At 33.2% G+C, this 24,626-nt stretch overlaps 1 long non-coding RNA gene across 2 annotated transcripts; it reads right to left on the reverse strand.

The window, feature by feature from the left end:
• Positions 1 to 10,194: 10,194 nt before the first annotated feature.
• LOC135156398 (uncharacterized) lies at positions 10,195 to 23,305 on the reverse strand. 2 transcript variants are annotated; one of them, XR_010295525.1, is made up of 4 exons: positions 23,224 to 23,305; positions 20,474 to 20,605; positions 18,550 to 18,735; positions 10,195 to 16,124 (listed from the first exon to the last, which is right to left on the reverse strand). It is a non-coding gene; the product is annotated as an uncharacterized LOC135156398 (long non-coding RNA). The 2 variants fall into 2 exon arrangements; XR_010295526.1 differs by lacking the exon at positions 23,224 to 23,305 and adding an exon at positions 23,127 to 23,194.
• Positions 23,306 to 24,626: the final 1,321 nt, after the last annotated feature.

The raw sequence follows: 24,626 nt of genomic DNA on the forward strand, positions 1-24,626 counted from the left end.
AAATAAGAAATAAATCACTCACCTGAAGTAAAGCCACCATGAAGAATAGTGGAATAGCGCCATCTCGCGTCTTGCTGACACCAGTAGTAGCATTGTTTTTTTTTTTCATATCTTTCAAATGTTTTTTCTTTTCATTATTTGTATCTATATCGTTCTGGTTCATTTCTTTTCTATACTCTAGCTTTCTTTTTTTTCATTATTTTTTATTGCTTTTCCCCACTCTGTGTCTGTCTGTTTTCTATGTTACAATTTCTCTTATTCTACCTATCTATCTACCTATATCTATCTATATCTATCCGTCTATTTATTCATCTATCTCCCTTTCCTTCCATTATTCATTATAAGTAATTGACTTTTATGAATCACTTGAGATATAGATTGTCAGTATTGACTGATTTTTAATCAAAATAAACATTTTGTTCGTTGGTATCTAATATTCTTTAATACACTTTTTATTTTTAATTATTAGTTTATTAACTGGAGATAGAACATTCACCGTTGCATCCTCAATGGAATTAATGTAACAAGCTCCCTCTCGCAATAAGACAATCCCGAACAATCAAGTCCTTTAAGAAGTCCCTTAAACTCTCTTGTTCTAGGCAATTGCCTTCATCATTATAATAACATATCATTCTGATTTTTGTTTGTATAAATATGTTAATTGAAATTGTGAGCGCTTTGGGCCATTTGGGAAAAGCGCATTATAAATATTGAGCATTATTATTATTATTTTCTATTACTTTCTTCCCTTTTCCTTTTTATCTCTTTTTATCGATCTATCTATCTTCTTTTCTCTATTCAGATCTTTATTTCATGCTTCCTTTCTTGCTCGGGATGCACATATCACCTCATCTTTGAAATGACAATGACTAGATAAAATGCAACAGATTTATTTGTCAACGTGAAAATATTTTTAACTGGAATTTTAAAAATATAAGGCCTTTAGGTGTCTGGGTGATTCAAAGATTTAGATCAATTTATAAGCCTTATCCAATTATAAAACTCAAATTCATCAAGAACATATTACACTCCTTTCAATCATGGAAATTAGAAAGAAATCATCATAAAGATATCATACTAATTAGTTAGAGCCTTATTTTCATGGGTCAGAGAATTTTGTAATATATACAAGTCATGTACAGGTTAGATTCACTTTAGTATTCTATAGGTCAGAGAACTTTCTATAAACAAGTTGGAGTGTTTGATGGAATTCAGTTCATCCGCTCAGTCTTTGTAAATTTCACTTCTTTGTTTAGACATGGATGCTTCAATGATTCTCTGTGCAGTCATGTTCTCTGTTACAGACATTGATACACTGCCCTATTTATGAATCTAACGTACCTGTATACAAAATATACTTTATACACTCTATGCTGATTGGTCATTAATTTGTTCTATGTTTCATGTAATGTGGATAGAGTGTATGTCCGCCCATCAGAGGATACAATATTTGCTTAAAAAGTTGGTCAATAATTATGCGATATGATTTTGGAAAGGAGAGGGGAATAAAGTGGGTCTTGTGCTCTTGGGCAGTTCTACCCTAATCTTGAACTGAGAGACTTCTGTCTTAATTTGTTAAAGGGATGGTCCATGCGCTAGAAATATTTATATCTCAATAAATAGAATAAAATTCACAAAACAAAATCACGAAAATTTGATCAAAATCGGGCAACAAATAAAAAGTAATTGAATTCCAAAGATTTCAATTATTCCGGTGAAACGGTTCTAGGTAAACATGTACTAGGTAGGCTGATGATGTCATATCCCCACTTGTTCTTTTGTATTTTATTTTATGAAATAAGATTTATTCAAAAATTTTCTACCAAGAACTAAAATAAATAAATTGACAACTGATTAAGTACGTGAGTTATTTACTGTCGCAACTTATTTTACTATAATGGAGACACATATTACACAATCGTGTATGAAAAAATGAAACATTTATGATTTCATGTAATAACAAAAGAAAAGGGGAATGTGACATTATCAGCCCACCTACTAAATATTCATGACGACGTGTATGTAACTGTTTTCACAAAATATTGATAAACCTTCAAATTCAATAACCTTATTTCTTATCCGATTTTGATGAAATTTTCAGCATTTTGCGTTATGAATTAACCTTTCTTTATTTAGATATAACTATTTCCAGCCCGGACAATCGTTTTAAGAATATATTTGTGTAGTTGAACCCTAAAATTAGCGATCTAACTTCAGTATAGCCACCCTACACTCATAACGCAAACAAATCACTCACCTGAAGTAAAGCCACGCACCATGAAGAATAGTGGATTAGCGCCATCTCGCGTCTTGCTGACACCCGTAGTATTTAGCATTGTTTTTTTTTTCGTATCTTTGAAAGGGTTTTCTTTCTTATTTGTTTTTACTTCGATCTTTCTTCATTCTGGTTCATTTGTTTTGTATACTCTAGCTTTCTTTTTTTCCATATTTTTTTATTGCTCTTCCCCACTCTGTGTCTGTTTGTTTTTCTATTTTCAATTTCTCTCATTCTATCTATCTATAAATATATATAACCGCCTATCTGTTTATCTATCTCCCTTTCCTTCCATTATTCATAATAGGTAATTGACTTTTATGAATCACTTGAGATATAGATTATCAGTATTGACTGATTTTTAATCAAAATAAACATTTTGTTCGTTGGTATCCAACATTTTTTAATGGATTTTAATTTTTTATTATTAGTTTAATTTTTCATTACTTTCTTCCATTTTCCTTTCTTCCTCTCTTTTTATCGATCTATCTTATTTTCTCTATACAGTTCTTTATTTCATGCTTCCTTTCTTGCTCGGGATGCACATACTACCCCATCTTTGATATGACAATGACTAGATAAAATGCAACAGATTCTTGTCAACGTTAAAATATTTTGTACTAGAATTTAGCAATAATAAGGCCTTCCGGTGTCTGAGTGATTAAATGATTTAGTTCAATTATAATTGAAATCCAATGATAAATCTCGAAGTCAATAAGAACATATCACACTCTTGTCAATCATGAAAATAAGAAATAAATCACTCACCTGAAGTAAAGCCACCATGAAGAATAGTGGAATAGCACCATCTCGCGTCTCGCTGACACCAGTGGTAGCATTGTTTTTTTTCTTCATATCTTTCAAAGGTTTTTTATTTATTATTTGTATCTAAATCGTTCTGGTTCATTTCTTTTGTATACTCTAGCTTTCTTTTTTTCATTATTTTTTATTGCTTTTCCCCACTCTGTGTCTGTCTGTTTTTTAGATTATCAGTATTGACTGATTTTTAATCAAAATAAACATTTTGTTCGTTGGTATCTACCATTCTTTAATGCATTTTACTTTTTGCTTATTTTTTTAATATTCTATTACTTTCTTCCATTTCCCTACCTCCTCTCTTTTTATCGATCTATCTTATTTTCTCTATTCATTTCTTTATTTATTTTATACTTCCTTTCTTGCTCGGGATGCACATATCACCTCATCTTTGATATGACAATGACTAAATAATATGCAACAGATTTTTTGGTCAACGTGAAAATATTTTTAAATGGAATTTAGCAATGTAAGGCCTTTAGGTGTCTGGGTGATTCAAAGATTTAGATCAATTCATAAGCCTTATCTAATTATAAAACTCAAATTCATCAAGAACATATCACACTCCTCTCAATCATAGAAATTAGAAAGAAATTACCATAAAGATATCATACTAATTAGTTAGAGCCTTATTTTCATAGGTCAGAGAATTTTGTATAATTACATACAAGTCATGTACAGGTTAGATTCACTTTTGTATTCTATAGGTCAGAGAACTTTCTATAAACAAGTTGGAATGTTTGATGGAATTCAGTTCATCTGCTCAGTGTTTGTAAATTTCACTTCTTTGTTTAGACATGGATGCTTCAATGATTCTCCGTGCAGTCATGTTCTCTGTTACAGACATTGACACACTGCCCTATATATGAATCTAACGTACCTGTATATACACTATACACTCTTTGCTATCTATCTTTACAGAAGCGGATCTAGAGGGGGGGGGGGTTGGGGGGTTGCAACCCCCCCAAAAAAAAATCCGGGGACCATTTTTTTAAATCTTATCTTTTTTTTAAAACTTGTAATTTTATTTTATTCTATTTCTATGTATTTATTTCATTTATTATTATTATTATTATTATTATTATTATTATTTCTTTTGGGGGGGAGGCCTGGGGGGGGGGGTTGGGCGAACAAATGTCACAGAGTCCCTTGCCCCCCCCCCCCATCAGCTTTTTTTAGGACACGGGCCACCGCCGAAGTGACAAGCTAGGCCAGCGTTGCCGATTCTCATCCCCAAAATCCCCACATTAAAAAAAAAAAAAAAAATTGGGGGATTGTTGAAGTCTTTGGGGATGAAAAATAAATATTTGGGAATGAAAATAATATTGAGTTTTATGAAAAACGAATTTGGGGATTTTCTGTCAAAATTTGGCAACTTTGGGGATATTTTAAGTGTCGTTTGGGTAGGGATTTTGTGAAGATTTAACCTGGCAACGCACGCTGAGCTGGGCTGCTCATTTCCTGGATTACTTGTTCAAGTTGCTCACTTTTTTATCAGTCTGATCTGAGTGTACATGTAGTGACAAGCAATATGGAAGCAAACAGGGCAAAGAAGTTGCGGCAATCCAGTCTCGCATCTTTTTTTTCATGGGGGTTAATTTGGCAACGACCTCTATACCAAAAAGAGTGGTGTTTTAGATGCAAGAAAACGCCATTTTCACACACAGATTTTCAAAAATTTTCCCTACTGTGGGAGGGGGGACACCCCCCTCCCACACCCTCCCCCCTCGCTTGGACTCGGTCGCTACGCTCCCTCGTATACCACCCCAACCCCCCCTTTATAAAAAGCTGGATCCGCCCCTGACTTTATATGCATCTGTCGAACCGTTTTATCGATTTTGATGAATCCACTGATATATGGATTATCAGTTGTTTTATTCAGTAAATGATTTTTAATCAATTGATTTATTACTAATCCTTTATTCCTTTAATAATATCTTATACACTTTGATTTTTAATTATTGGTTCATAAATTTTCTATTACTTTCTTCCCTTTTCCTTTCTTTCTCTCTTTTTATCGATCTTTCTTATGTTCTTTTTTAATTCCTTTATTTCATGCTTCCTATCTTGCTTCTAAAGCACAAACTACCTCATCTTTGCTATGACATTGACTAGAGAAAATGAGATATCAATACATTTTTTACTAGAATTTAGTAATAAAAGGCCTTTTGGTGTCTGGGTGATCCGATGATTTAGTTCAATTATAATTATATTCAAAATTAACATGTTTATTAAGGAATCCATTTTTTAAAACATGTACAATAACATAGAAAGTAATAATTATAGTCTACCAAGATTTAAATTATATTTAAAAAGAAAATGAAGGCCATTCATATCTAAAAAGGCTGTTACTGGGCTGGGTAGTATGGGGGGGGGGGGGTAAATGTATCAACGTAAGATTAAGTAAATTTCCTAGACCCAAGTCATAATGTACAATGTTTAATCAAATTTCATTCAAAATATGTCGATGAGGCCTAATAGGTAATGTGATTCATGTATCCAGGATTTTTGAAAAGAGCATACAATTTTTTGATATATATATTTTTTTTTTACAAAAGTTTTTCACTCAAAAAATTTGGTAAATTCCTTTCAAATTTGCTGACAAGGAAATAGTCTACTTGAGAGCACCTTCATAAGGGGGGGGGGGGGGTGCACAAGTTCCTTTCCCAATTAATACATTAGTGAATCATTAACAAAATTTGATATTGTCTACTTTCACTGTGGTTAGAATTCAATCTATTTTTTTAAATATAGTATACTTATATACTTATATTTATTTTTGCAAAACTAACCCATTTCAATTAGAAAAAAATAAATGCAACTTAATATCCCTACATAATTATTCAAGCATTATGAAGACTTGCAATTATGGTAACTTGGCCCCAGCCTGTTGCAGCTACCATAAAAACCTTGATTTCTTGCTCAGCCCTGTTACCATGGTAATTGTCATTATGACAAGATTGCAATAGTAATAAATTGTTTATGAAATGAGGTCCTTAATCCTCTGATTACCTTGATTAACATTTAACTATGCATGATTTTAATTTCAAAATACAATATTTCTGTCTTATATAAAACCCTAAGTATGTCACTAAAAGAAGACCTATTCTGATATTGAATAGGCGTTTAAACAGGAAAATAATATTCAGTTTCATGAAAACTACTAAGAAATAGTAGAAGCAAAAATATCAATAAAAGGTGATGCATTTGCCCGTTGGAGAATATTTCTTACTTGTATTATGAGTGAAATTTTGCACCTTAACTTGTGTACTTCAATTTCATAGCCCGGTGATGAACCTGAACTTGTACTCAGGGGTGAAATATAAAAAGCTCCCATACTTTTTGTACTGACAGAAGAAAACCAAAAAAGCTGAAAAAAAAAAATTGAAATCAAATAAAAACCTGAACACCCACACCCCTGCTTGTACTGCAGTCTTTTCTACAGATGTGTAGTTTTAGTAACATTCAATGCTTTATCAATGTATTTATTCAAATTAATTCATATTTGAATGTGTTATTGCAATGAAGTAACTACTTTTATTAACTTGGCCTTAATATTTCTTCTTGGTACTTGTTGTGATACCAGTATACTTTAACAGCTTGAGAAGTGGGAAACATGCATGTTAAAAAAAATTAAAAAGAACAAAATGAGCTGTTGATATAAAGAAGATTTAAACTCTGTTCAATACTCCTCAGTGATAAAACAAGTTTAGCACATACAGTCATGTTTGTCCTACATGTACATCCAGAAGAATTGATAGATCAATATAATTATGATTTACAGCATGTTTTGATAATGAAGAGTGCAAAATTGACAGGAGATATGATAATTTGGTGAAAATGGAAAAACTGGTGAATCTGAATTCAAACAAATATTAACTCACAATGGAGCTTTAATTTTACATAATATCACATCATGATATCTGACAATTGGCCACAGCCCCCTCCCCCCCCCCAAAAAAGCAAAAGGGGGAATATTTATTTATTTACTCTTTTTTTTTTTGGGGGGGGGGGGTGATGAGCTAAGATACAGCCTGTATATTATTAAAACAGCAAGCATATCTGAATGGTTCTCAAATTTGTACTTCTGACTGGGTAAGAACTGCTAAGAACTTGGTCCCATTGGATCTGAAATTAACATTTTACAGTTGAGAATTTTAGAGATGAATAAAATTACTCTCCTTAAAAAATATTTCTAAAATTTCCAGCTGCCCATATCCTAGGCCTATGAATATTCAAACTAGAAAAAAAAAATATCTGGACCCAAAACTTAATTCTCTCTCTATCATAAAGTTTCACAAAGAGGCATACCGTACCTGACTCTGTTTATTAAAGTAAATGATTTTAACCACATATTGCTGCAGCTGTATAGCTGAATCAGGACCTAGCTGGTCTACACATGGCCTGTATAACTAACGAATCAAATCACATCTAAATGAAGTAAACATATTTTAAGAATACCAGTACCACCCTAGCCAAGGCCCAGGGCATCCTGTTCAAATAGAGACTTGATTTAGGTCTAACGTTAGGCCAAGTCATTTCAGGCTAAATGAATTGTATTTCAACACTGATTATTCTGAAGTAAAACGTTCATGAATAAAATAAACTGCTGTGCTGAGAGTTATACTTCATATGAAGATGAAATAGCGGGGGCAGACTATGCCTAAACTTCAACTTGAAGGCTTGGGCCTAGCCCGTCCGAGCTATTTTCATACCCCAGGACTACATCGACAATCTCGCTAGCCGGCTAACACCTGCGATGTCAAAGGCCGGATCCCGCTGCCGCTCTGACCATATCCCTACATTGACCAAAATTTTAATAGGCCCAACAATAGACTAGGCCTAAAATCGAAAGTTTTTCGTTACTAATACTAGTAAAACAGGAGGTCAGAAACAAGTCCACATCTACCCCTGATGATTGACAATAAAACTGAAATACAGATTACACTACACTACAGGTGACCTACATGAGCATTCTGATGATATTTTTTTGAGAAACATAGATCATAGATTTTGCGTAATTTGACGTTATTCTCATGAAAAGAAAAACATTGACCTCCAAAGTCAACCTTTAAAATTGCATCGGCAGACATGTTGGCTATGTGCAGAACCTGTGGAAAATAAAAACGCGCAAAATTAAAGAGTTCCCTCTCGATCTCTAACAGGATCTAGACCATAGTCTAATGGTAATGGGGCGTTGCTACTTGCTCCATGGAACAAGGAATGTAGTCTGATTTGATATAGTTAAAAGTGATCAATCAATTGTAAAATTGCAACAGAAAATTTGTGATTGATTGCAAATATTTTCTTGCAACACCCCCTTAGAGATTTAATACTCTTTCAATGACCTACTAGTACTAGTTCCATTATATTCGGGAGCTTGCCTAACGTGTATACCGTACCGGTACGTATAAAGATCGTATCTCTAAGTCTAACACTAACAGTAACACTGGTACACTCTAAGTTACAGGTTAAAGTCTAACGTTAGCTCTGAGGTCTTGAACTGAAGTTGAAGAATACGGCTAGCACGGCTTGTCAATATAAACTAATTTTTATTAAATGATTTAGTTAAACTATAATTACAATCCAAGGATAAAACTCGAAGCCATCAAGAACATATCACACTATTCTCATTCATGAAAATAAGAAATAGACTCTAAATCACTCACCTCAAGTAAAGCCACCATGAAGAATAGTGGAATAGCGCCATCTTGCGTCTTGCTGACACCAGTCTGTAGCATTTTTTTTTTTTTTTCCATAGAGATATACTAGTACATTATATCTCTATGGTTTTTTCCTTTCTTTCAATTTTTTTTTCTTATTTGTTTTTACTTCGTTATTTTTTTATTTTTACTGGTTTATTTATTTTGTATGCTCAAGCTAGCTTTCCAAATTTCTCTCATTCTATCTATCTATCTACATGTATCTATCTTTCTATCTATCTATCTACATGTATCTAATATCTATCTTTATTCTTTTCCTTTCATTAGTATTTAATTTCAATGAATCAATTTATTATTTTTTTTTTATAATTCTTTACTCGTTTATTTTTCATTTATTTATTTATTTCAATTTTTGATTATTGGTTTATATTCTATTAGTTTCCTCTCTTTCACTCTTTTTATTGATCTTTCTCTTTTTCCTCTATTCATATCTTTATTTCATGCTTCCTTTCTTGCTCTGGATGCACATACTACATCATCTTTAATATGACACTGACTAAATAAAATAAAACAGATTCATACTGATATTTTACTTTTTAATTATTTTTGTTTATTAATTTTTTTCTTACTTTCTTCCCTCTTTCCTTTCTTTCTTTCTCACTTTCTTTTTATCAATCTTTCTTTTCTTTTTTTTCTCTATATTTATATCTTCATTTCTTTCTTCCTCTCTTACCCTTTAACTACTAAAATTTTGCAATATAAGGCATTTTGGTGTCTGGGTGATTCAATGACTTGGTTCTATTATAATCATAATCCAATGAAAAGAGTCAAAGTCATCAAGAACAGATCCAGTAATACTCTATACTATAGAATTAATCCCTTACCTAAAGTAAAGCCACCAGTCAAATAAGCGCCATCTCTCGTCTTGTTGACACCAGTCTGTAGCATTGTTTCTGTTTTCTTATAGTCTTCCATTTTGTTCTTTTTTTTATTTTATTTTTATTTTATTTTTTTATACTTCTTTATCAATTTGGAAATTTCTTTGCATTTGTATGCCCTGTTTTTCTTCATCACTCTTTTTTTCTTCCTTCCTTAATGCAATTCTTATCAATTAATTAATTGATTGATTGATAATTTATTAATTTATTAATTTATTGATTGATTTCCTTTATTAGTTTATATAAATATTTGTTTTCTATTTTCTTTCTTTTCTTTTCTTTCTTTCTTTTACTTTCCTTCCTTCCTTCCTTCCTTTCTTTCTTTCTTTCATTCATTCTTTCTCTTACTTTCCTTCCTTCCTTTTTTCTTTCTTTCTTTCTTTCTTTCTTTCTTTCCCCCTCTCACCATTCTCCCTCTTATTCTACATATTATAATATTAAGGTTGTGAACTACAGAACACTTTATGAAAGCTAATAAGTAAACAAATATTTCCAGTTCCACATTAAGGAAAGGAATGTTTTTTCTCACAAGAAAAATATATACTTTCAATCAATCTATCATGTCCATTTTGAATATCCTATCTATGGGTAGATTTAGCATTTCACAAATATGCTATTACTTATCAGAGAATGTGGTTCCCCCTTATTCTAAACTTAGACAATATTTGCCTTACAATATGTAATCATAATGTATCATTCAAAGAGCAAATTAACAAACTATTAAAGAATTCATCCCCGCATACTCTCTAAAACAAAATAATATATTTCATCCCTTCCTGATCATAGAAGGATGACCAAATTATTTTATTTCATTTCACAATTACAAACCAATTTCTGTTTTTTGGAGCATATGTAAGAACTATTATAATGTATCGCAATTCCACGCCCTTTCAAATTGTGAAACTTTCAATTATCAATTACACTGATTACTTTATACAAATAATATAGTATGGAAAATATTGTATTAATTGAGCAGGTATGTTCTTTGCAATCCCTAATCCTGTAAAAGAACAATAAAAATCTGTCTTTTATAGATTCAAATAAATCCCTAATTTTACAAGCATATTTTAGTAATCTCTTTTTAAGTGCATAATGAAAAAATCTGACTTTTATTCCCCCAAAATAGCATACAATTTCACTAAGATTCAGTGTTCTATGTTTTGTCATCATTCATAATTCAAGTAATAAAGCTGGTCAATAAATTATGACTATCAATGAATCACCTGCATCCTACTCAATATTAACACTTATTAAACTGGGGGGAGATGGTCAATTTGACCCCCCCTCAACAAATGTTGTCACTACGCCGTGGCACAATTGTTTTTTACTGTGCTTCTCACTGACTTTTTACTTGCGCATCTTTTGAGACCAAATTTGCGACGCCCAGGCACGCGGTTCCAAAATTACGCAACGTTCTGTAAGTGCATGTCAGACCAGAAATTGCTCAAAAACGTGATTTTGTGTAAAAAGTCAATGCAAATTGTGTTTTTCAACCAAAAATCATAGGGTTTTGTTGGTTTAAATGGATTTATTTTATGCCTTTTATGATCGCAAAAGTGTTCTCGACAGAGTTCATTGGGAAAAACAATAAAAAACAAAGGTTTCAACTTTGAAAAAAAACAAAGAAATACATAAGAATTTAAAAACAATAAAATACATAAGAAATTCATTATATTTTTACTATATTTTGTAGACATTTGTTAGAAATGTAATAATTGATACTCCCACCAAAAATTAGCATTCTACTAGCTATATAACTTGAGTTAAAGGCAAATACATACACATACACAAAAAAGAAATTTATGGCAAATTTCATATGCTTATTTTGATTAATCAATAAGAGATATTAAAAAAAAAAATTTTGAAAAAGTTTCTATACACTCTTGTAGTTTAAATCTGGCTCTACGTGCTTGCAAATTTTCGCGGCCAAGATTTGAGGGGGGGGGGGTCAAATTGACCGCTGGTCTGAAATAGCCCAGTTAAGATAGGGTAAACTCATATTTGATAAAACATCCATAAAAATAAATGTTAAAATATTGGAATGTTAAGCAATACCGTAATCAACAATATCCAAGTTTAAATGTAAGTTACATACAGAAAAATTGGTACTTCCAACAAATAACCACACATGCTTTCAAAGGGTCAAACAAGTGGAATGCCTCTGGCGGTTTCACCTGCATCACGTGATTCTATTTAGCAGCAGTGCTGACTTTGAAAACTACTATAAAATAATTATTCACAAGAAAAAACATTCATATAATGATACAATACTACGTTCATTGATATTTGACCTTGATCATGTGACCTAAAACTTGTCAGTGATACTTGATTATCCTTATATCCACCTTTTGTACACTGTATGTATAAACTTTGAAAGTTATGACAGCAATCAAATAATTACCTCTAAAATGGCCAAAGTTCAATGACCTAAAATGACCTTTGACTTTCGTCATGTGACCTGAAACTCGCATGAGATGTTCAGCGATACTTGATGACTCTTATGTCCAAGTCTCATGAATCAGATCTATAAACTTTCAAAGTTATGATGGTAATTCAAAAGATACCCCCAACTTGGCCAAAGTTCATTGACCTTTGACATTGGTCATGTGACCTTAAATTCGCACAGGATGTTCAGTGATACTTGATTACTATTATGTCCAAGTTTAATGAATCAGATTCATAAACTTTTAAAGTTATGGTAATTCAACAGATACCTTTGGCTAAAGTTCATTGACCATAAATGACCTTTGACCTTGGTCATGTGACATGAAACTCGAGCAAGATGTTCAATAGTACTTGATTAACCTTATGTTTAAGTTTCATGAACTAGGTCCAGATATTTTCTAAGTTATGCTGTCATTTCAAAAACTTAACCTTAGGTTAAGATTTTGGTGTTGATTCCCCCAACATGGTCTAAGTTCATTGACCATAAATGACCTTTGACCTCCGTCATGTGACCTGAAACTAAAGCAGAATCTATAGTAATACTTGATTAACCTTATGGCCAACTTTCATGAGCTCGGTTCATATACTTCCTAAGTTATGCTGTCATTTCAAAAACTTAACCTTCGGTTAAGATTTGGTGTTGACGCCGCCGCAGCCACCGTCGGAAAAAACGGTACCTATAGTCTCACTCTAGTTCACAGGTGAGAGAAAAATGCAATCCGATTGAATTGAATAGTGAAAATGTAATTATTACATGTCATGCAACTTAGAAAGTCTCTATCATTTAGCAGGGTCACAATAATGAGCAAAGTATCATATACAGGTAACTCTGCCTATTAAAGTCAAAGCAATCTTTTAGATCAGATTCAAAATGTGTTACATACCTCTTTTCAGTTGAATTTTGCCTAAGTCGAACATATTGATTATTATTTGGTCCCAAGAGATTTGACTTAGGCAGAGTTACTTGTATTGCTGATAGGAAGTGGTAACTAAGATCATCCCTGGATGTCATTGAATGTGTAATAGCTGACAGTGTGAGAATATGATTGTACAGTACAATATCCTAGTGGCTACAGAGATTGAACTAAAGCAAATAAAATTTATCCTGATGTTGAGTTTGCAATGTTTCCTGTATAAGAAAAGACATTTTCATATATAGTCAATAATTAGCAAAAAACAAACAAACAAAAAACCCAAACAGAGTAAGTTTGCCTTGAACTGAAATGGATTCACCAGTAACAGCACCATCTTATTCATACATCAAGGGGCAAAACATTAGCAAACAATTTATAGATTTGGGGATAAGACAAGAATTTTGGTGGGGAAAGCATTTTTAACAGTTTATTCAGGATGAAATAAAAAGTGATACCAATCATTATCTTACTGACAATGTCAAAGCATATTTGGCAATTCAACTAATGGTTAGCACCGCTGCGAACAAAGCTGGGGCCCATTTCTCAACACCTTGACAAGTTAGTCATATCTTTATCCATCAACCACTGAGCAATCTTACTAAACCTGTTTCACAAAAGGGTTCCTAACTAGAATACCTTGATATCGATACTATCAGTAAAAAGAGCAGACAGCTTTAGTCACAAAATAGCATTATTTTCAAAAAGAAAAATTATGACAAAATTGCAGATAATGTGATGAATTGGGAAATACATCTTTTCAAAATAATAGCTCAGGTATATTATGCATCATAAATACTTGGACCATGAAGACTGGAGCATTCAATTGCTGAGAAAATTAAATTATGAACAATTCACTTCATGACTAAAAAATCACATGTGGACATTGAAAAGGGTATCCAATTTTAATAGTTTACGAAAGTAAACCATAACAGTTTGTAAAATGTTACTAATCATAGTCTTTTAAGATTCCACACATCATCAAAATACAGTGCATATAAAAAAAAAACGAGACAGATTTGAAAAATCTATAAATTTTTTGTTTCAAATTATGATCTCTATATTTTGGTGTCAATACGTGCTCTGGAGTCTTATCCTTTAAATGCCATTAAAATAATTTTGTTTCGTTCATGCTTGAGCGAACACAGAATGTTTTTGTCTGGGGTAAAAAAGGAGGCTTGTGCCAAAATGGCATAAAACAATAAATATGATGGTCGGACTTCTTGATAATCAGCAGACTTCCTCTTAACCTTTTCATTATCTTTGCCATAATTCTCGAATTATGCGGCCAAAATTCATTTCCAAATCTACTTATTTGCTTGAATAGTTTTGTTGTTGTTCCTTTTTAATATGTTCTCGTTTAGCTTTAAATATTCCTTCTTTAGGCAAGAACATTTTTTTAAACCAAAGTATGGGGGAGTTTGGGAGAGCATGTTTTTTTCAAATCCTTTCATTGTGTGCTACAAAGGTTATGGTGCCTTTGAACAGTGGCATACTGATGGGTGGGGGCTCGGGGTGCTCCCCCCCCCCTCCCCAAATAAAAAAATTATGACCAAGGAAAAAAAAGTGTAAAGGAAAATAACAGAAAACATAGAAAAAGAAATATGATATCATTTTCTGAATATTATGTCAAAATCACAAAATTTGATATTTTAATAAAAAAATGTTCTTGCCCGCTTCACAACTTTTTAATACATTTTACCCGATCTGCCATATCTTGCTCCTTCAAAATTGACTCAATGCACCATTGCCATTGAAAGACATGAATCCCCTCCTGTTTGTCATGTCAAGAACATAATTAAACTTGGTGAAGGATTCAATAACCCTTTGAAAATAGAATTCATGTCTTTATAGGTACCATAGCATAATTTGTTTCACATAATAATTACTAAAGGTACCATAACATTATTTGTTTTACATAATAAAAAGGATTTGAATAATTATAAATTCTCCCAATTAATAATGCAAATCTGCTTACTTGGGTTGACAAAAAGTCTCTTCTTTTCTAACTTATGAAGAAAAATTCAAAGGTAAAAGAAGTTTAAATGAAAAACAATATAATTCAGGGTAAATAAATAAATTTGTAAATGAAATTTGACAGCATAATTAAAAAATTATGACAAAGATAATGAAAAGATAAAGAGGAAGTCTGCTGATTAGCCAAAAGTCTAATCATCAAATTTCCTATTTCTGCCATTTTGGCGCAAACCTTTTTTTGAACCCCTGACAAAAAAGGCCCGTGTTCGCTCAAGCTTGAACAAAATTTATTTTTTTAATGGCATTTCAAAGATAAGATCTTAGAACACCTATTTACATCAAAATATCGATATAATAATTTGAAACATATTTTTTACAGACTTTTCAAAACTGTCCCGTTTTTTTATACGCACTGTATAGTTTAACATAAACTTTTTGAATCTTTGATACCGAAACATACGATTTGACAAGTTCTATGTATAAATTAGAGATAGTATTGATGAAAATGTTAATAGGGGTCTGAAAACGACAAATATGAGTCCAGTTATGGATGGCCTAACCTAGTAAAATCTTTATCGATTAAATTATTTTCCTTTTCAAAATGAATGGTATTGTGGGGTTTTATCAACAGTATTTATAGTTTCTTTTGTACTACAATCATCATTGAATGCATTTTCCCACATATTTTGTGATGTAATTTCAACCTCTATGATTGATTATGCAAGATAATAATTTCTAGGGTCTTTTGCATGTATGAAAAACGTGATATTATATGAATAAAGGTTAAAAAGCATTAGTTTATTTTACCTTTTCTTAGTGCTTGCAGTATTGAACTACCCCATGCAATCTCTACTTCTTTACTCTTGGGATTTTTGATTTTTTATTTAACAACAGGTTTGCTCTCTGTCTTGACCTTGATATCTTCCTTGCCTTTCTCAATAACCTCAAGAATCTTGACTGTAGGGGGCAGCAGGGCTTCCTCCGGGACCTGTTAAACTTAAGCATGATTTCATCCAGGTTTTTCTGAGCGGTCCCAATGATGTCCATGAGCTTCTTGGAGCAGGTGGATGAGCCAATGAGAGCATCCAGGAGCTCACCGCTGAAGTTGGTAAAGGCACCAAAAGGAAATAAATGGAAAGAAAGAATGAGAGAAAGACAGAAAGGAAAAAAAGAAGATAGTTTAAACCAAAAAGTCAACACATTATGGCTTAAAAAGACAGTTTTGAAATTTGAAATAAACCAAGTGTACAGGCGGGACTGTAAAACACTCGCCTATGTATTAAGTGTGTGTTGATACCACTGATCTGAATACTATCTGATTGGATATTAAGAAATGAAGCCATTGATGCAGAGTGGCGGCCATCTTGGGACCATAAAAAAACACATCGGTTTTGCACTAAGGCATGGGCTTCCAATCAATTTTCCACTAATTCTATATAATTTGGAGGTTTTCCAACTTAATTTTGCGCTATCAATTTGTATTAGACTCTTGGTTTATGTGTGTACTATTTGTTCATAAATTTTGATGATAGGTGATACAAGGAAAACCAGTGCTTTTAAGAGGAACCAGGCTGCAATAATAATAATATCTATGAAAATATAGTAACATATACTTAAAAGTAGAATGAATATCAGTAACTATAATTATAGAAAAAATCATTTTGTTTACATCCGTCGTCAACTTGAATTTTAAAAGCAAGTGTTATCCAAATGCATATGCTTTTAAAGGGATGGTCCTGGCTGGAAATATTTATATCTCAATAAATAAGAGTAAAACTCACAAAACAAAATGCTGAAAATTTGATAAAATCAGATAACAAAATAACAAAGTTATTGAATTTTAAAGATTTGCATTATTACGTTGAAACAGTTCTAGGCATGTCTTTATGAATATTCATTAGATGGGCTGATGATGTCATATCCCCATTTGTTTTTTTTTGTATTTTATTATATGAAATTAGGTTTATTAAAATTTTTTCTACCAAGAACTAAAACAATTCGATTGACAACTGATTAAGTACATTTGTTATTTAATGCCACAGCTTATTTCATCATAATGGAGACACATCATTAACACATGTATGAAAAAATGAAACATTTATGATTTCATGTAATAACATAAGAAAAAAAGTGGGGATGTGACATCATCAGCCCACCTAATGAATATTCATGACGATGTACATATAACTGTTAAAAAAAATATTGATAAACATTAAATTCAATAACTTTATTTGTTATCCGATTTGATGAAATTTTCAGCATTTTGCTATGCGAATTTTACTCTATTTATATTTTCAGCATGGACCATCCCTAACTTAATGAATAAAAATTGATAAAGAATATGATGAAATAGATATATATTTCAACCATCGTCACTGTCAATTAAGACTTCATGAAACACAGAGATCGACTGCAAAGAGCAAAAAGACGAGGGAGAGACTTGAGAAAATCAAAGTGAAGAGCAGGTAAAAAGAAAAAAAGGAAGTGAATAACTCTAAGAAATGATAAATAGTAAAACGTTTATAAATTAAGGCTTATATAAAAAATCAGTTCACTATTTGAAAAATAAAAAGAATATGTAAATGGAGAAGGGCTATTAGCCTTGTCAAATTGATAGTATTTTATTTTCTGCGATGCTAAAATATGGGAAAAGGCATTACACTATGTGCAAAACAAACAGCTTTGTTTGCTGTGTTGATGGTCCTAAGATGGCGGACGATGGCTTTTATAGTCCATGACACTTTACCATCCATCCAGATATTGTACAGAACAGTTGTTGATACACACAATAATTTTTGAAACCCAATCTTTTTGAGCTACAACAAAAGTGATTTCTCCTTTTACTGCTTGCAAATGACAGAGCATTTGTGAACTTTGACAGTTCTGTGGGAGATTTCTTACAGAGCAAATCAGCACCGGGAGTTACTTTGTAGATGGGCTGAGCATGGCTAGCTTAGCTGGCTGCACAGCTTAATGATGCAGTTGGTTTGACACAAATTACGTTTTTTTTAATTTACTAATATACCTGTATGTGTTTGAGTGTCAATGAAAGAAAATAGTGCAAATATGACTTGTGGAAAGTGGGTAAAATGTGTGAGAAATCAGGATAGCATGGTTGAAAATTTATTCACTCCTGTAGTGAGAAACTCCTTACTTGTCTATAATTTCAATATTCTATGACTTTTCCATGAAAACGATTTTCCATGACTTTCAAGGCCTCACCCAGAAGTAATGACATAAAATTCCATGATTTCCAGGTATTCAATGACCCATATGAACCCTGTAGTGATTAAGCACTTATGTAATCAAGTTACTTGTTCAAGTTACAGACTGATTCAGAAGATAATGAATCCTGAGGGACATCTTTCAAATAAAGGCAAGTTCAAAGATGTCAGTGATTTTCACTGATTAATTTGTCCTGAGCCAATCAGATGCAAGGAACTCAGTAGCTTATAACAATGTCAAACAAAATCACTATCAAGGTATGTCATCAATTTTCTATCTTCAATGAAGGTACTACATACCTATCTGTTTCGCCAAAGATTCAATCTTCTTCTCTGCCATAGATCACTCTTGATCAGCCTTCTGTACTTGTTCCAATGGATTAGTATTAATGTCAATTACTGTTCTGCATTGGTAACTCCATCAGGGGCCATGGTCTTTGATCCTTTCTTTATTGGATGTCATACTATCAAGGATCACTTGATTACCTGATTACATATAAATAATAGACACAAACACTGTCTTAGAATTGAAAGAATTGAATTAATTTTCACTATGAGCAGGATAAATTGTGGTCTAGTGGTTCTGTCTTTCAAACAGAGGGTCATTATTTTAAATCCAAGCCTTAGCATGTTTTTCTTCAGCAAGAAGAAACGTCCTGTTAAAACACCCTTCAAATGCATCTGAAATATGGATTATTTAAATAATCATTATAATAAGCTAATGAATGATTTATTTGGTTACTTTTTGCCATATTGTAAAAAAAAAAGGGAGAGGATGAAAATTAAAAGCACAAACACAAATTAAAAAGAATGAAATTGTTAAGAACAGGGGGTTGGGGGAACTCTTATTATTCACAAAATGTTGAACCCTTTTAAAATTGTTATAGTTCCAATGATTAAGATTTCAATGCTTGCAGGTTATACTTAACCTATCTCTCCTGCCAGGGAGGTCCATCTATGTTTCTGAGGGGGGGGGGGGGTGTAAATAAAATATCACACCAAAAAAATATAATTTTGTATGTTTGATATTTCTATGTCAAGTTTAATGTTTCTTAAAGTGCTTTTCATATCTTTTAAATTTTCCATCGCATGTTTATTTTTTCAAGTTCTCAAAATTATGGGGGGGGGGGGTGAATCGATATGTTTGCCACCCCATATTTCCATGGGGCAATCGCCCCCTGCCCCTCCCCTAATAATTTTGAGAACTTTATTTGTTGTGCAGAGCAAATCAGCAATTTTTGTTGTTTTCTTTACCCCCCCCTTCCCCATCTGAAACATAGATTGACCTCTTTGGCAGGAGAGATAGATTAAGTATAACCTACAAGCATTGAAATTGAAATCATTTTCAGAATACCAATTTGGGGGTTTGTTAAGGGGCGTGTAAAATCAGAGAGATAACACAATATTTAACACCAAAGTCGACACGATTTTAAGAATACCGCCTAGGTGAGGTGGTTGGGAACCCCGGGGGGGGGGCACTCAGTATATAATGCATAGTGGGTATGTGCCGCGGAGGGGACCCCCATTTTTACACTCAAATTTCCGTTCCAAGGCATAGCATTTTTGTCTTATTGAGAAAAAGAACAAAGAAAGCCGCTCCAAGGCATAGCATTTCCTTCTTATCGAGAAAAAAAAGAAGAAAGAAATCCGCTCCAAAGCTTCGCATATTTTTCGTTACGCTGTTCCGGTCGCATTGATCTGCTACAATTTTGGTGAAAAGCGGCCGTAGAGCGCTTTTCGACCATCGCCTAAGCCCGAGCGCACCCGGCGGAGGCCGCGCTAGCTGCGTCATGCACGATTGCCCGTTCCATAGCTATGCATACGCAATCACAGACATACGGAGATCCGTTCCGAGGACCCCCGTTTTCACAAACATTTGTAGTTCCGAAGCCCGTTCCGAGGACCCTCCTTTTTACAATAAGCCCGCTCCAAGGCCCCCGTTTTTTGCCTCGCCCGCGGCACACCCCTGCCACTTTTTTGGTCGAGTACCCCCCCCGGGTTGGGAACCTAGTATGATTATTTCTTTGAATGCAACAAGAGCCAGAATTAAGAGGAAGGTTTGTACCAAAGCCAGTGTGATAATACAGTAGTTGCACTTCAGAAAATCTAGCCACTATAATTTTAAACAGACTACTGGAGCACTCGGTCCTAAAAAATAAAGCCAATATCATTCCCTATTTACTACTGAAATCAATGATAGATAGGATCACAAGCACAAGCTTACCCTTAGAAAGATCTAGATCAGGAGGTTCATGTTTAATATCTATTGTGTCATCTTTTTTCTTCTCAGGTCCATCTGTAAGCTTTCTGTAACTCCAACAGTCTCTGGTGACTATCTTCTGAACGGCTTTCGAACCTGGAAGAAAAGAAAGGAAGGATCAGTGGTGATAGTGATAACAATGATGATGGTAATGATGACGCTGATGGTATTGATGATGATGATGATGATGGTGGTAGTAGTGGCGATGTTGCTCTACTGAATAAGTCAGAAAAAACTTTACACCTTAAAAATCAACGAGTTAATGACGGTCCTTAGTTTTTATCATTCGTGCCACACCACTGCACCTCGTGCCGAACGATCTTATAACTTTGATCTTTGAAGCTTTGCACATATTTTGGAACCAAGTTTGTAAAAATCAGACCATCTATTACGGAGTCATGCGACCTTTTGTGACAAAGGTCAACCTGAAAACTTATTTTTTTTTTTTCCCATTTTGTGTACAAAAAGCCAATAGGAAAGTGATATTTTAAATTTGGAGTGTAAATCAGTAATCTTTACATTTGGCTTTGTTTATCATTCATTTTGACATAATATTGATCAAAATAATGTACTAAAAAATGTAACAAAAAAGCAATGAAATACAAAAGAATGTTGATTTCAAATATTTTTCTGTGCATGTTAACCAGACTTCTAGGATATTTCAGAACAAAAAATAATTTACAAGTAGGCCTATTTACAAGAAGCTTTGTTTATGACATTATCAAAGAACACGAGTGTCACTAAGGCAAGCACATAATATGCCCGCCTATAACATGGAAAATGAGAGTTATTGGTCGAGTAAGAAAAGTGGAAGGTGGTGACATCACCTTTGATCTTCTAACCTCAAAATCAATATAATTCCTGGGATCCATGCTAGTATCATTTTAACGTGCAGCTCACTGAATTTAAAATTTCAGGTCTTGTGCATATATTTGAGACAAAATATGTGACATCTGGGTTCACAATTATGCAACATTTTGTATGTCAGACCCAAAATTGGTCAAAAACATGATTTTGTGCACAAAGTCAATGCAAATAGTGTTCTTAGCCAAAATTCATAAATGCATCATTATTTCTCCTTTTACTTATTAAACTGAATTAATTTCATCTTGTTTATGGTCAAAATAAAGTTCTCAACATTTCCATTGAAAAAAACAAAGACATACTGTACATAAAAAATTTAGAATAAGAAAATGATTGTGATATTAATGTACATTTGATCAGAATCCTAGAACGAGTTTGTTAACACAAAATAGCGTTTTGGGGGCCTAATTCAATTAATTAAAGCAAAATTTTTATTTGACACATAAATTATCATAATTAATTAGGAATGAGATTTTACAAAGAATTTGATATTACAATATTGTAGATAATGCCATAGGCAATGCATGTGAAGTTATTTGTCGCCATCACACGATTGGCAGCTGAGATCATAAGGGGGGGGGGGCTGAATCAGCCCCCCAGTCCTCTAAGGCGTTGAAATAGCCCAGTCATTTTAGGGTTACACTTCTCTGAGTTACAATCTTGAAATGCGGAATTGAGACTCATTGAGTTAGATTTCCTACCACACTTGTGGAAGAAACCTCATCTATCTCCCAGACCACAGAATGCCCTCGTGTGCAAGGGAAGGCTGATAATCGCAGATAAGCAGCCACTGAATTGCTTTAAAGAAAGGACTATGCTGGGTAAATGTCACTATCCTTGACCAAAATTATCTTAAAATTGTAAATTGTAAAGTTGAAAAGGAGCATTCATATCCCAAAATAAACTTTAGAGCATGAAAATTGGACTGGCAACAGTCGAAATATATTAAAATGAAAAAATAACCCCCTACAAACGAACATGATCGACTTGTATTTCGAAGGGAGTTGCAAAGATATATTGTTTACACATACCCTATCACCAGTTCTTGGCTGTGGTTTTAAATATGACCACAAGCACAGATTAATTCTGAATGGCTTGAATTTCTGGTCATTGCTGATTCATTTGCATACTTTTGTATATCATCTTTATTTTATTAATAGGACTTCTTACATTGATAGTTACCCCACATATAGCTTTGAATCGCTGGAAAAAAAATGAGTATAACTATAAGCCAAGATATTTTTTATTCAGTGTTGATATGTCTCTTGATCTGGTGAGCTGCAAGCCCATTTTGTGTGTCTGCATGAATAATATGGTCCCATTTAAATTGAAACCCTGACTTTGGAGTTTCAACTGTGTGAAAACTAAAGAAGCTCGGAAGTCAATGTTTCAATTTTAACGTAGGAACTAATACATGACATATTGTAACTATTCGCTAGTCTATTTCTGAGACCACTGTTTCTGCCCCATTTTTTTGGTTTGGCTTTAACTTTTTCTTTTGAAGAAGATTTGGTACTCCACACTAGGAAATCAGATTGGGGTATAATAAGAGGATTAATTTTGATTATCCTGCATTTTCAATGATATTATGTGGTATCAAATTTTGGGGTTTCAATTTCCTTTAAATTGGTGATGCATGAGGTATACATTTTTTCTCACTCACTCGATAGGTAGATGCAAACCAATGATGTAAAGGATCTCTTCTAAATCTCTAAGATACAACCACAAGGATTCTGATCAAAGATCAACCTACCTGAGCCCTTGATAGATGAACACCAACCTATACAGTATCTCCTCTAAGTCTCTCTCTAAGATATAACCACAATGATTCTGATCAAAGATCAACCTACCTGAGCCCTTGATAGATGAACACCAATGGTATACAGTATCTCTTCTAAGTCTCTCTCTAAGATATAACTACAATCATTCTGATCAAAGATCAACCTACCTGAGCCCTTGATAGATGAACACCAATGGTATACAGTATCTCTTCTAAGTCTCTCTCTAAGATATAACTACAATCATTCTGATCAAAGATCAACCTACCTGAGCCATTGATAGATGAACACCAATGGTATAGAGTATCTCTTCTAAGTCTCTCTCTAAGATATAACTACAATCATTCTGATCAAAGATCAACCTACCTGAGCCATTGATAGATGAACACCAATGGTATAGAGTATCTCTTCTAAGTCTCTCTCTAAGATATAACTACAATCATTCTGATCAAAGATCAACCTACCTGAGCCATTGATAGATGAACACCAATGGTACAGAGTATCTCTTCTAAGTCTCTCTCTAAGATATAACTACAATCATTCTGATCAAAGATCAACCTACCTGAGCCATTGATAGATGAACACCAATGGTATACAGTATCTCTTCTAAGTCTCTCTCTAAGATATAACCACAATGATTCTGATCAAAGATCAACCTACCTGAGCCCTTGATAGATGAACACCAATGGTATACAGTATCTCTTCTAAGTCTCTCTCTAAGATATAACCACAATGATTCTGATCAAAGATCAACCTACCTGAGCCCTTGATAGATGAACACCAATGGTATACAGTATCTCTTCTAAGTCTCTCTCTAAGATATAACTACAATCATTCTGATCAGAGTAGATGCAAGATAGAATGATCACTCTCGGCTTGCTCTTCTCATCTTCACTCTTCTTTCCCTTCTTCTTCTCATCTGCAAGAGACACATGAGCAAAAGGGGTGAACTGAGAGTTTGCCTTTTTACTGCGATTGCTCGCTATACTTTATCTAAAAATATAATTATTTTGAAAGTGATTGAAGACCAGCATTTTTCATTGTATTTTTGTTTGTAAATAAAGAATTTTGCATAAAATCTAATGGTATTGACCATTTTCTGCGATTTAGCTTTCAAATTAAAGAACAGATATTGAACATTTTAGGCATATGATTTTCTTTTTGAAATTTTGATACCCCTTTTTACTATCCTCTTTCAAATTGTTTTTATTCACTCATGCGTGACTAAAAAATCTTGTATGTTATACCAGCTAAAAGAGGACATTCTAAGCTGTACAATGATAGGTCATAATTTGTCTATTGTATTTGTGATTAAGTTATGATAAATCATCGCTAAACCTGGGCTTCGTTTCTTGTGAGACGCACTGCAGATGCAGGTTGCTGCTCAAAAACTATATTCCAGGGGTTAAATCCAGGGGTAAAATCCATGATTTTGACTTACAAAGTTTCTTATGATTAATTATGGACTCTAAAAG

Source organism: Lytechinus pictus, chromosome 13 (genome assembly GCF_037042905.1).
Source record: "Lytechinus pictus isolate F3 Inbred chromosome 13, Lp3.0, whole genome shotgun sequence".
NCBI lineage: Eukaryota > Metazoa > Echinodermata > Echinoidea > Temnopleuroida > Toxopneustidae > Lytechinus > Lytechinus pictus.